The following is a 13509-nucleotide window of genomic DNA, read 5'->3' as shown; positions in this document are numbered from 1 at the left end:
CTGTGATTGGCTGAAACTGTAGGGGGCGGGGAGTGCCTTCCATGCTGCGCTGCCTTGAAGAGTAGGTTGGGGGCTTAAACACCATCGAGCATGGTTTACAGTCCCAGTATACCAGTAGGTGGCGTGTTTGTGAGTGTTCTTGTGTTTGAATTTGTATTTGTATGTTCATGTAAAGCATGCGGGCACATGGAAAATGACCCCCCACCCCACCCCCACCCCCACCCCTTGCCTTGAGGCCTTGAGTTAGTGATTCCTGGTCCAAAGTGGCTGATTGCAGGGTGAGGGGGCTTTGGCTTTGTTAATCTGTCTGAGTGACAGCAGGATGGGAGGGGCGAGCCCGTGGGTAAAATGAAGAGACGCCATTGGCCAACACAGAGGCGGGCTGTCAAAGGCTTTTACAACAGGGTGACGAGTATGTGGTCTTCGGCTGACACTTCACCTCAGAAGACCGCACCACTTCCATTTTGTAATTATTGTATTTTTGTTATTTAAAAAGAAACAAAAGGCCTGCTCTTTTTGTTTTTTTTATTCCACATGCTCTTCCTCCCACTACTGCCTCTAACGTGCACCTCCCCTTCCCTCCTTCTCTCAAAGTCTCTTACACTTTAATGTCATTTCTATTTTGGAAGTCATCACATCACGGCTCGAGCACGCCTCGTCTGAGCTCCCCCGTTGTTTCTCCTGTCTCCTTCCTGACCTCTCTCCGGCTCTCTCTGTTTGTTCCCCTCTGTAACATATGATGTCTTTTCAGGAGGCAATAAAATACCCAACTGCTGCCCCTGTCCTCAGCGGAAGGTCACGGCAGCCGGGACTCACACCCACTGCTGAGGCCTCTGCATCTTGCATTTAGTAAGGAAATCTCATTTTTCTAGACTGCAGAATTAAATATATATATATATATGTATATATAGAATAGCAAATTTGGGGGGCAACTGCAGGAACTACCACAGCCAGGACGCAAACCCGTATCTCCCGCACCACGGTGGACATTGCTAACCGCTCAACTAAAGGGTCCGACCCGCTAGCCAAGGGCTAACGCGTCTACTTATCCATGCACGTTTCACTAGAGCTTATAAAGCAGTGCGGTCCAGGGCACGGAGACCCAGCAGCTTGGCAGACAACATGGTCCATGATGTTGCATTGAGTAAAGGAGACATTTCCGAGTTTGGTTTTTGTTTCTTGACGCGTGTGTTTAGCATAGGGTCATAATAGGGTCATAATAGGGTCATAATAGGGTCATAGGAGACAGTCTAGATTAGCAGTTACACAAATCCTCCGGGTACTGAGTCACCCTGAGCAGTGGTAGTATGTCTGAATGAACGAGTAGATAAATGTCAGACAGATTCCCATAGTAAAGGACGTACGCGGCTATACGTATATGTTGCTGACGCCAGAGAGGACGTTTTCATGTGAAGCAGGTCCCGTCGTACGAGCGCCCCGTCAGTCGGACAGTCCGTCGGCGTTGTTGTGCTTGTCTTGATGTTGTTAAGAAGGACTAGTTAGCCTTTGCAGCTTCTCATTCACGAGACGCCAACAGCAAAGTGGCACCCATCAACCGCACTGGTCGTTCCTGCCCCAGGGGGAGAAAGAGAGAGTGAGAGCGAGAGAGAGAGAGAGAACGTGTGTGTGAGAGACAGAGAGAGGGGGGAAGAGAGAAACAGAGGGATGGGGAAAGAGAGCCAGAGAAAGCGATAAGGAAAGAGAGAGAGATAGGGAAATAGGGAGGGATGGGGAAAGAGAGAGCAAGAGAGAGAGAGGGCGAGAGGGAGGGGGAATGGGGAAAGAGTGAGAGAGGGCGAGAGGGAGGGGGAATGGGGAAAGAGAGAGCAAGAGAGAGAGAGGGCAAGAGAGAGGGAGGGATGGGGAAAGAGAGAGAGAGGGCAAGAGAGAGAGAGGGCGAGAGGGAGGGGGAATGGGGAAAGAGTGAGAGAGGGCGAGAGGGAGGGGGAATGGGGAAAGAGAGAGCAAGAGAGAGAGAGGGCAAGAGAGAGGGAGGGATGGGGAAAGAGAGAGAGAGGGCAAGAGAGAGAGAGGGCGAGAGGGAGGGGGAATGGGGAAAGAGTGAGAGAGGGCAAGAGAGAGAGAGGGCGAGCGAGAGAGAGGGATGGGGAAAGAGTGAGAGAGGGCAAGAGAGAGAGAGGGCGAGAGAGAGAGAGGGATGGGGAAAGAGTGAGAGAGAGGGCGAGAGAGAGGGGGGATGGGGAAAGAAAAAGAGAGAGAGAGGGGGGGATGGGGAAAGAGTGAGAGAGGGCAAGAGAGAGAGGGGGGTGGGGAAAGAAAAAGAGAGAGAGGGGGATGGGGAAAGAGAGAGAGAGAGGGCGAGAGAGAGAGGGGGTGAGGAAAGAGTGAGAGAGGGCAAGAGAGAGAGAGGGATGGGGAAAGAGTGAGAGAGAGGGCGAGAGAGAGAGAGGGATGGGGAAAGAGAGAGCAAGAGAGAGAGAGGGCGAGAGGGAGGGGGAATGGGGAAAGAGTGAGAGAGGGCAAGAGAGAGAGAGGGTGAGAGAGAGAGAGGGATGGGGAAAGAGTGAGAGAGAGGGCGAGAGAGAGAGAGGGATGGGGAAAGAGAGAGCAAGAGAGAGAGAGGGCGAGAGGGAGGGGGAATGGGGAAAGAGTGAGAGAGGGCAAGAGAGAGAGAGGGCGAGAGAGAGAGAGGGATGGGGAAAGAGTGAGAGAGAGGGCGAGAGAGAGAGAGGGGGATGGGGAAAGAAAAAGAGAGAGAGAGGGGGGATGGGGAAAGAGTGAGAGAGGGCAAGAGAGAGAGGGGGATGGGGAAAGAAAAAGAGAGAGAGAGGGATGGGGAAAGAGAGAGCAAGAGAGAGAGAGGGCAAGAGAGAGAGAGGGATGGGGAAAGAAAAAGAGAGAGAGAGGGATGGGGAAAGAGAGAGCAAGAGAGAGAGAGGGCAAGAGAGAGAGAGGGCAAAAGAGAAGGGGGTCGGGGAAAGAGTGAGAGAGGGCAAGAGAGAGAGGGGGATGGGGAAAGAAAAAGAGAGAGAGAGGGACGGGGAAAGAGAGAGCAAGAGAGAGAGAGGGCGAGAGAGGGGGGGATGGGGAAAGAGTGAGAGAGGGCAAGAGAGAGAGGGGGGTGGGGAAAGAAAAAGAGAGAGAGGGGGATGGGGAAAGAGAGAGAGAGAGGGCGAGAGAGAGAGGGGGTGAGGAAAGAGTGAGAGAGGGCAAGAGAGAGAGAGGGCGAGAGAGAGAGAGGGATGGGGAAAGAGTGAGAGAGGGCAAGAGAGAGAGAGGGCGAGAGAGAGAGAGGGATGGGGAAAGAGTGAGAGAGAGGGCGAGAGAGAGGGGGGGATGGGGAAAGAAAAAGAGAGAGGGGGGGATGGGGAAAGAGAGAGAGAGAGGGCGAGAGAGAGAGGGGGTGGGGAAAGAGTGAGAGAGGGCAAGAGAGAGAGAGGGCGAGAGAGAGAGAGGGATGGGGAAAGAGTGAGAGAGAGGGCGAGAGAGAGAGAGGGATGGGGAAAGAGTGAGAGAGAGGGCGAGAGAGAGAGAGGGATGGGGAAAGAGTGAGAGAGAGGGCGAGAGAGAGAGAGGGCGAGAGGGAGGGGGAATGGGGAAAGAGTGAGAGAGGGCGAGAGGGAGGGGGAATGGGGAAAGAGAGAGCAAGAGAGAGAGAGGGCAAGAGAGAGGGAGGGATGGGGAAAGAGAGAGAGAGGGCAAGAGAGAGAGAGAGGGCGAGAGGGAGGGGGAATGGGGAAAGAGTGAGAGAGGGCAAGAGAGAGAGAGGGCGAGAGGGAGGGGGAATGGGGAAAGAGTGAGAGAGGGCAAGAGAGAGAGAGGGCGAGAGAGAGAGAGGGATGGGGAAAGAGTGAGAGAGAGGGCGAGAGAGAGGGGGGGATGGGGAAAGAAAAAGAGAGAGAGAGGGGGGGATGGGGAAAGAGTGAGAGAGGGCAAGAGAGAGAGGGGGGTGGGGAAAGAAAAAGAGAGAGAGGGGGATGGGGAAAGAGAGAGAGAGAGGGCGAGAGAGAGAGGGGGTGGGGAAAGAGTGAGAGAGGGCAAGAGAGAGAGAGGGCGAGAGAGAGAGAGAGGGATGGGGAAAGAGTGAGAGAGAGGGCGAGAGAGAGAGAGGGATGGGGAAAGAGAGAGCAAGAGAGAGAGAGGGCGAGAGGGAGGGGGAATGGGGAAAGAGTGAGAGAGGGCAAGAGAGAGAGAGGGCGAGAGAGAGAGAGGGATGGGGAAAGAGTGAGAGAGAGGGCGAGAGAGAGAGAGGGGGATGGGGAAAGAAAAAGAGAGAGAGAGGGGGGATGGGGAAAGAGAGAGCAAGAGAGAGAGAGGGGGCGAGAGAGAGAGAGGGATGGGGAAAGAGAGAGCAAGAGAGAGAGAGGGCGAGAGAGAGAGGGAATGGGGAAAGAGTGAGAGAGGGCAAGAGAGAGAGAGGGCGAGAGAGAGAGAGGGATGGGGAAAGAGTGAGAGAGAGGGCGAGAGAGAGAGAGGGATGGGGAAAGAGAGAGCAAGAGAGAGAGAGGGCGAGAGGGAGGGGGAATGGGGAAAGAGTGAGAGAGGGCAAGAGAGAGAGAGGGCGAGAGAGAGAGAGGGATGGGGAAAGAGTGAGAGAGAGGGCGAGAGAGAGAGAGGGATGGGGAAAGAGAGAGCAAGAGAGAGAGAGGGCGAGAGGGAGGGGGAATGGGGAAAGAGTGAGAGAGGGCAAGAGAGAGAGAGGGCGAGAGAGAGAGAGGGATGGGGAAAGAGTGAGAGAGAGGGCGAGAGAGAGAGAGGGGGATGGGGAAAGAAAAAGAGAGAGAGAGGGGGGATGGGGAAAGAGTGAGAGAGGGCAAGAGAGAGAGGGGGATGGGGAAAGAAAAAGAGAGAGAGAGGGATGGGGAAAGAGAGAGCAAGAGAGAGAGAGGGCAAGAGAGAGAGAGGGATGGGGAAAGAAAAAGAGAGAGAGAGGGATGGGGAAAGAGAGAGCAAGAGAGAGAGAGGGCAAGAGAGAGAGAGGGCAAAAGAGAAGGGGGTCGGGGAAAGAGTGAGAGAGGGCAAGAGAGAGAGGGGGATGGGGAAAGAAAAAGAGAGAGAGAGGGACGGGGAAAGAGAGAGCAAGAGAGAGAGAGGGCGAGAGAGGGGGGGATGGGGAAAGAGTGAGAGAGGGCAAGAGAGAGAGGGGGGTGGGGAAAGAAAAAGAGAGAGAGGGGGATGGGGAAAGAGAGAGAGAGAGGGCGAGAGAGAGAGGGGGTGAGGAAAGAGTGAGAGAGGGCAAGAGAGAGAGAGGGCGAGAGAGAGAGAGGGATGGGGAAAGAGTGAGAGAGGGCAAGAGAGAGAGAGGGCGAGAGAGAGAGAGGGATGGGGAAAGAGTGAGAGAGAGGGCGAGAGAGAGGGGGGGATGGGGAAAGAAAAAGAGAGAGGGGGGGATGGGGAAAGAGAGAGAGAGAGGGCGAGAGAGAGAGGGGGTGGGGAAAGAGTGAGAGAGGGCAAGAGAGAGAGAGGGCGAGAGAGAGAGAGGGATGGGGAAAGAGTGAGAGAGAGGGCGAGAGAGAGAGAGGGATGGGGAAAGAGTGAGAGAGAGGGCGAGAGAGAGAGAGGGATGGGGAAAGAGTGAGAGAGAGGGCGAGAGAGAGAGAGGGCGAGAGGGAGGGGGAATGGGGAAAGAGTGAGAGAGGGCGAGAGGGAGGGGGAATGGGGAAAGAGAGAGCAAGAGAGAGAGAGGGCAAGAGAGAGGGAGGGATGGGGAAAGAGAGAGAGAGGGCAAGAGAGAGAGAGGGCGAGAGGGAGGGGGAATGGGGAAAGAGTGAGAGAGGGCAAGAGAGAGAGAGGGCGAGAGGGAGGGGGAATGGGGAAAGAGTGAGAGAGGGCAAGAGAGAGAGAGGGCGAGAGAGAGAGAGGGATGGGGAAAGAGTGAGAGAGAGGGCGAGAGAGAGGGGGGGATGGGGAAAGAAAAAGAGAGAGAGAGGGGGGGATGGGGAAAGAGTGAGAGAGGGCAAGAGAGAGAGGGGGGTGGGGAAAGAAAAAGAGAGAGAGGGGGATGGGGAAAGAGAGAGAGAGAGGGCGAGAGAGAGAGGGGGTGGGGAAAGAGTGAGAGAGGGCAAGAGAGAGAGAGGGCGAGAGAGAGAGAGAGGGATGGGGAAAGAGTGAGAGAGAGGGCGAGAGAGAGAGAGGGATGGGGAAAGAGAGAGCAAGAGAGAGAGAGGGCGAGAGGGAGGGGGAATGGGGAAAGAGTGAGAGAGGGCAAGAGAGAGAGAGGGCGAGAGAGAGAGAGGGATGGGGAAAGAGTGAGAGAGAGGGCGAGAGAGAGAGAGGGGGATGGGGAAAGAAAAAGAGAGAGAGAGGGGGGATGGGGAAAGAGTGAGAGAGGGCAAGAGAGAGAGGGGGATGGGGAAAGAAAAAGAGAGAGAGAGGGATGGGGAAAGAGAGAGCAAGAGAGAGAGAGGGCGAGAGAGAGAGGGATGGGGAAAGAAAAAGAGAGAGAGATGGATGGGGAAAGAGAGAGCAAGAGAGAGAGAGGGCAAGAGAGAAGGGGGTCGGGGAAAGAGTGAGAGAGGGCAAGAGAGAGAGGGGGATGGGGAAAGAAAAAGAGAGAGAGAGGGGGATGGGGAAAGAAAAAGAGAGAGAGAGGGACGGGGAAAGAGAGAGCAAGAGAGAGAGAGGGCGAGAGAGGGGGGGATGGGGAAAGAGTGAGAGAGGGCAAGAGAGAGAGGGGGGATGGGGAAAGAAAAAGAGAGAGAGAGGGATGGGGAAAGAGAGAGAGAGATGTCATCAGAGAGGAAGAGGCAAAAAGGTGAGGAGGAAAGAAGAGTGGAACAAGGTGATATTTGAGGACCGGGGGAGGGAAAGAGTGGTGTGAGAGACGGGGAACAGACATCAGTAGATGAGTAAAATGAGCGAGAGCAGGGAAAGGAAGTGAACAAACAGGTATTCACAGACAAGCGAGCAGAGGCGTGGCCTCAGTGTGCATGGCGTTGGCAGGGCGCCATAAAGACGTCTCCTGAGGAGCTGCCCGTGACGTCGTCAGGCCATAAAGACAAGCAGGACAGCCCTTCACAAGAGGCCGCAGCTCGACCCTGCACAGACGCCGTGTCTTGTCAAGGCCGTTCACACGTACGAGCGCCTGAGCAAAGGCCTTGTTTTGAAAGCTGCGAGCCACATGCGGGGTTATCCAGTCTCCTGCCAAACGGGTCACCATTCAGCCCTCAACCCGGGACACCTCTGCAGGACAGAAGCTTGGTCAGGGAAGCGTTTCCTAATTATTCACTTTGCAGAGACTGAAGTTCATAGCCAGGTTATGTCATGTCCCTGCTATGGGTGTGATTTGAAGCTGAAAACTGTTGGACTACATACGTGTGTCCATGACTGTCACACAACAAACACAACAAACCCTGAGATCAGCCGGTCACTGCAGCGCAGTCCACAAAGCTCACTGGTCGGTTTAGGTGTCAGTCAGGGTAAAGAAGCAGGGGATAGGTTGTGTCCTGGGCTTGTGTGCCTAAGTCAGGCCAGTGTGTGTTCTCACAAGCCCACCGTGACAACAGCCGGCAGGCCTGAGTCAATTCATCACACATGAGTCACACACACACACATTAGCGGACGATAACACATGCTGGTGTGTTTGTTTGTGTAAGATCACAGGAGGCGTCCCACCTAAGCCAGGGTTTGTGTGCGTGTCTGTATGTGTGCGTATGTGCACGTATGAACCTACTTACCCAAGGAGTATGTACTTTGATGTGCTTTGTGCCCATATCTGTGTGTAAGCACTCCGGTGGGTTTTGTCTCATCTGTATGTGTGTGTGTCTGGGAGTCTATGTATAAATGTGTATTCACCTGCTACCTGTGATTTATACCTGCCATTACGGGCCGCGGGCCAGGTGTGACCAGACGTCCCCTGCAACCATGTGATAGACTGCAGAACAGCCCGTCCTGTTGGCAGACACAGCCCGAGGACGGCACTGTGATGAAGCGCTCTCGACCTCACTACTGTCAACACATCACTCATGCTGCCCCGCCAGCACTGCCCGTATAGGCTGACAACAATTCATGCATTCCGACTGGTCAGCGTGGCACTGAGAACCATGCAGAGGGGTCCTCCCACATCTCTGGTATTGATCTCCAATAATGGGATGTGAAGTGGAGCATGATAGAAGACAGGACACCTAATGAAACAGTCTTTAGGTCTGGCCGTGTGCAGTATAATGGACTGACCAGTCACAAAGACTGCAGTGCTAATTGAATGACCATATATATGGGCCTTGCTTAATGGTTAATTACTTACAGATACAGCTCGATGGTAAGCCAGCAGACTGAGCCACGCTTTCTTCATGGTTACTTACTTACAGATAAGGCTTGATGGTTAAACCAGCAGACTGAGCCATGCTTTCTTCATGGTTAATTACTTACAGATACAGCTCGATGGTAAGCCAGCAGACTGAGCCATGCTTTCTTAATGGTTACTTACAGATAAGGCCTGATGGTTAAACCAGCAGACTGAGCCATGCTTTCTTAATGGTTACTTACTTACAGATAAGGCCTGATGGTTAAACCAGCAGACTGAGCCATGCTTTCTTCATGGTTACTTACTTTCAGATAAGGCTTGATGGTTAAACCAGCAGACTGAGCCATGCTTTCTTCATGGTTACTTACTTACAGATAAGGCTTGATGGTTAAACCAGCAGACTGAGCCATGCTTTCTTAATGGTTAATTACTTACAGATACAGCTCGATGGTAAGCCAGCAGACTGAGCCATGCTTTCTTAATGGTTACTTACAGATAAGGCTTGATGGTTAAACCAGCAGACTGAGCCATGCTTTCTTAATGGTTACTTACTTACAGATAAGGCTTGATGGTTAAACCAGCAGACTGAGCCATGCTTTCTTAATGGTTACCTACTTACAGATAAGGCCTGATGGTTAAACCAGCAGACTGAGCCATGCTCTCTTATTGGTTACTTACTTACAGATAAGGCTTGATGGTTAAACCAGCAGACTGAGCCATGCTTTCTTATTGGTTACTTACTTACAGATAAGGCTTGATGGTTAAACCAGCAGACTGAGCCATGCTTTCTTATTGGTTACTTACTTACAGATAAGGCTTGATGGTTAAACCAGCAGACTGAGCCATGCTCTCTTATTGGTTACTTACTTACAGATAAGGCTTGATGGTTAAACCAGCAGACTGAGCCATGCTTTCTTAATGGTTACTTACTTACAGATAAGGTCTGATGGTTAAACCAGCAGACTGAGCCATGCTTTCTTCATGGTTACGTACTTACAGATAAGGCTTGATGGTTAAACCAGCAGACTGAGCCATGCTTTCTTCATGGTTACTTACTTACAGATAAGGCTTGATGGTTAAACCAGCAGACTGAGCCATGCTTTCTTATTGGTTACTTACTTACAGATAAGGCTTGATGGTTAAACCAGCAGACTGAGCCATGCTTTCTTAATGGTTACTTACTTACAGATAAGGCCTGATGGTTAAACCAGCAGACTGAGCCATGCTTTCTTCATGGTTACTTACTTACAGAAAAGGCTTGATGGTTAAACCAGCAGACTGAGCCATGCTTTCTTAATGGTTACTTACTTACACATAAGGCTTGATGGTTAAACCAGCAGACTGAGCCATGCTTTCTTAATGGTTACTTACTTACAGATAAGGCTTGATGGTTAAACCAGCAGACTGAGCCATGCTTTCTTCATGGTTACTTACTTACAGATAAGGCTTGATGGCTAAACCAGCAGACTGAGCCATGCTTTCTTCATGGTTATTTACTTACAGACAAGGCTTGATGGTTAAACCAGCAGACTGAGCCATGCTTTCTTAATGGTTACTTACTTACAGATAAGGCCTGATGGTTAAACCAGCAGACTGAGCCATGCTTTCTTAATAGTTACTTACTTACAGATAAGGCTTGATGGTTAAACCAGCAGACTGAGCCATGCTTTCTTCATGGTTACTTACTTACAGATAAGGCTTGATGATTAAACCAGCAGACTGAGCCATGCTTTCTTAATGGTTAATTACTTACAGATACAGCTCGATGGTAAGCCAGCAGACTGAGCCATGCTTTCTTAATGGTTACTTACAGATAAGGCTTGATGGTTAAACCAGCAGACTGAGCCATGCTTTCTTAATGGTTACTTACTTACAGATAAGGTTTGATGGTTAAACCAGCAGACTGAGCCATGCTTTCTTAATGGTTACTTACTTACAGATAAGGCCTGATGGTTAAACCAGCAGACTGAGCCATGCTCTCTTATTGGTTACTTACTTACAGATAAGGCTTGATGGTTAAACCAGCAGACTGAGCCATGCTTTCTTATTGGTTACTTACTTACAGATAAGGCTTGATGGTTAAACCAGCAGACTGAGCCATGCTTTCTTATTGGTTACTTACTTACAGATAAGGCTTGATGGTTAAACCAGCAGACTGAGCCATGCTTTCTTAATGGTTACTTACTTACAGATAAGGCCTGATGGTTAAACCAGCAGACTGAGCCATGCTCTGTTATTGGTTACTTACTTACAGATAAGGCTTTATGGTTAAACCAGCAGACTGAGCCATGCTTTCTTATTGGTTACTTACTTACAGATAAGGCTTGATGGTTAAACCAGCAGACTGAGCCATGCTTTCTTATTGGTTACTTACTTACAGATAAGGCTTGATGGTTAAACCAGCACACTGAGCCATGCTCTCTTATTGGTTACTTACTTACAGATAAGGCTTGATGGTTAAACCAGCAGACTGAGCCATGCTTTCTTAATGGTTACTTACTTACAGATAAGGCTTGATGGTTAAACCAGCAGACTGAGCCATGCTTTCTTCATGGTTACTTACTTACAGATAAGGCCTGATGGTTAAACCAGCAGACTGAGCCATGCTTTCTTAATAGTTACTTACTTACAGATAAGGCTTGATGGTTAAACCAGCAGACTGAGCCATGCTTTCTTCATGGTTACTTACTTACAGATAAGGCTTGATGGTTAAACCAGCAGACTGAGCCATGCTTTCTTAATGGTTAATTACTTACAGATACAGCTCGATGGTAAGCCAGCAGACTGAGCCATGCTTTCTTAATGGTTACTTACAGATAAGGCTTGATGGTTAAACCAGCAGACTGAGCCATGCTTTCTTAATGGTTACTTACTTACAGATAAGGCTTGATGGTTAAACCAGCAGACTGAGCCATGCTTTCTTAATGGTTACTTACTTACAGATAAGGCCTGATGGTTAAACCAGCAGACTGAGCCATGCTCTCTTATTGGTTACTTACTTACAGATAAGGCTTGATGGTTAAACCAGCAGACTGAGCCATGCTTTCTTATTGGTTACTTACTTACAGATAAGGCTTGATGGTTAAACCAGCAGACTGAGCCATGCTTTCTTATTGGTTACTTACTTACAGATAAGGCTTGATGGTTAAACCAGCAGACTGAGCCATGCTCTCTTATTGGTTACTTACTTACAGATAAGGCTAGATGGTTAAACCAGCAGACTGAGCCATGCTTTCTTCATGGTTACTTACTTACAGATAAGGCCTGATGGTTAAACCAGCAGACTGAGCCATGCTTTCTTCATGGTTAATTACTTACAGATAAGGCCTGATGGTTAAACCAGCAGACTGAGCCATGTTTTCTTCATGGTTAATTACTTACAGATACAGCTCGATGGTAAGCCAGCAGACTGAGCCATGCTTTCTTAATGGTTACTTACAGATAAGGCTTGATGGTTAAACCAGCAGACTGAGGCATGCTTTCTTAATGGTTACTTACTTACAGATAAGGCTTGATGGTTAAACCAGCAGGCTGAGCCATGCTTTCTTAATGGTTACTTACTTACAGATAAGGCCTGATGGTTAAACCAGCAGACTGAGCCATGCTCTCTTAATGGTTACTTACTTACAGATAAGGCTTGATGGTTAAACCAGCAGACTGAGCCATGCTTTCTTATTGGTTACTTACTTACAGATAAGGTTTGATGGTTAAACCAGCAGACTGAGCCATGCTTTCTTAATGGTTACGTACTTACAGATAAGGCTTGATGGTTAAAACAGCAGACTGAGCCATGCTTTCTTAATGGTTACTTACAGATTAGGCCTGATGGTTAAACCAGCAGACTGAGCCATGCTTTCTTAATGGTTACTTACTTACAGATAAGGCCTGATGGTAAACCAGCAGACTGAGCCATGCTTTCTTAATGGTTACTTACTTACAGATAAGGCTTGATGGTTAAACCAGCAGACTGAGCCATGCTTTCTTCATGGTTACATACTTACAGATAAGGCTTGATGGTTAAACCAGCAGACTGAGCCATGCTTTCTTCATGGTTAATTACTTACAGATAAGGCCTGATGGTTAAACCAGCAGACTGAGCCATGTTTTCTTCATGGTTAATTACTTACAGATAAGGCCTGATGGTTAAACCAGCAGACTGAGCCATGCTTTCTTCATGGTTAATTACTTACAGATAAGGCCTGATGGTTAAACCAGCAGACTGAGCCATGCTTTCTTCATGGTTAATTACTTACAGATAAGGCCTGATGGTTAAACCAGCAGACTGAGCCATGCTTTCTTCATGGTTAATTACTTACAGATAAGGCTTGATGGTTAAACCAGCAGACTGAGCCATGCTTTCTAAATGGTTACTTACTTACAGATAAGGTTTGATGGTTAAACCAGCAGACTGAGCCATGCTTTCTTAATGGTTACGTACTTACAGATAAGGCTTGATGGTTAAACCAGCAGACTGAGCCATGCTTTCTTATTGGTTACTTACTTACAGATAAGGCTTGATGGTTAAACCAGCAGACTGAGCCATGCTTTCTTAATGGTTACTTACTTACAGATAAGGCCTGATGGTTAAACCAGCAGACTGAGCCATGCTCTGTTATTGGTTACTTACTTACAGATAAGGCTTTATGGTTAAACCAGCAGACTGAGCCATGCTTTCTTATTGGTTACTTACTTACAGATAAGGCTTGATGGTTAAACCAGCAGACTGAGCCATGCTTTCTTATTGGTTACTTACTTACAGATAAGGCTTGATGGTTAAACCAGCACACTGAGCCATGCTCTCTTATTGGTTACTTACTTACAGATAAGGCTTGATGGTTAAACCAGCAGACTGAGCCATGCTTTCTTAATGGTTACTTACTTACAGATAAGGCTTGATGGTTAAACCAGCAGACTGAGCCATGCTTTCTTCATGGTTACTTACTTACAGATAAGGCCTGATGGTTAAACCAGCAGACTGAGCCATGCTTTCTTAATAGTTACTTACTTACAGATAAGGCTTGATGGTTAAACCAGCAGACTGAGCCATGCTTTCTTCATGGTTACTTACTTACAGATAAGGCTTGATGGTTAAACCAGCAGACTGAGCCATGCTTTCTTAATGGTTAATTACTTACAGATACAGCTCGATGGTAAGCCAGCAGACTGAGCCATGCTTTCTTAATGGTTACTTACAGATAAGGCTTGATGGTTAAACCAGCAGACTGAGCCATGCTTTCTTAATGGTTACTTACTTACAGATAAGGCTTGATGGTTAAACCAGCAGACTGAGCCATGCTTTCTTAATG

General features: G+C 49.2%; 1 protein-coding gene across 1 annotated transcript in view; it reads left to right on the top strand.

Annotated features, from left to right (window-relative positions):
* The window catches only part of LOC130116120 (gap junction delta-2 protein), a 73891-nt gene that overhangs the window by 452 nt on the left and 59930 nt on the right, over positions 1-13509 (top strand). The window lies entirely within an intron of this gene.

Source organism: Lampris incognitus, chromosome 7, assembly GCF_029633865.1.
Source record: "Lampris incognitus isolate fLamInc1 chromosome 7, fLamInc1.hap2, whole genome shotgun sequence".
Classification (NCBI taxonomy): domain Eukaryota; kingdom Metazoa; phylum Chordata; class Actinopteri; order Lampriformes; family Lampridae; genus Lampris; species Lampris incognitus.
Note: the sequence above shows the minus strand (reverse complement) of the source record. Positions and strands in the feature narration are given on the sequence as shown.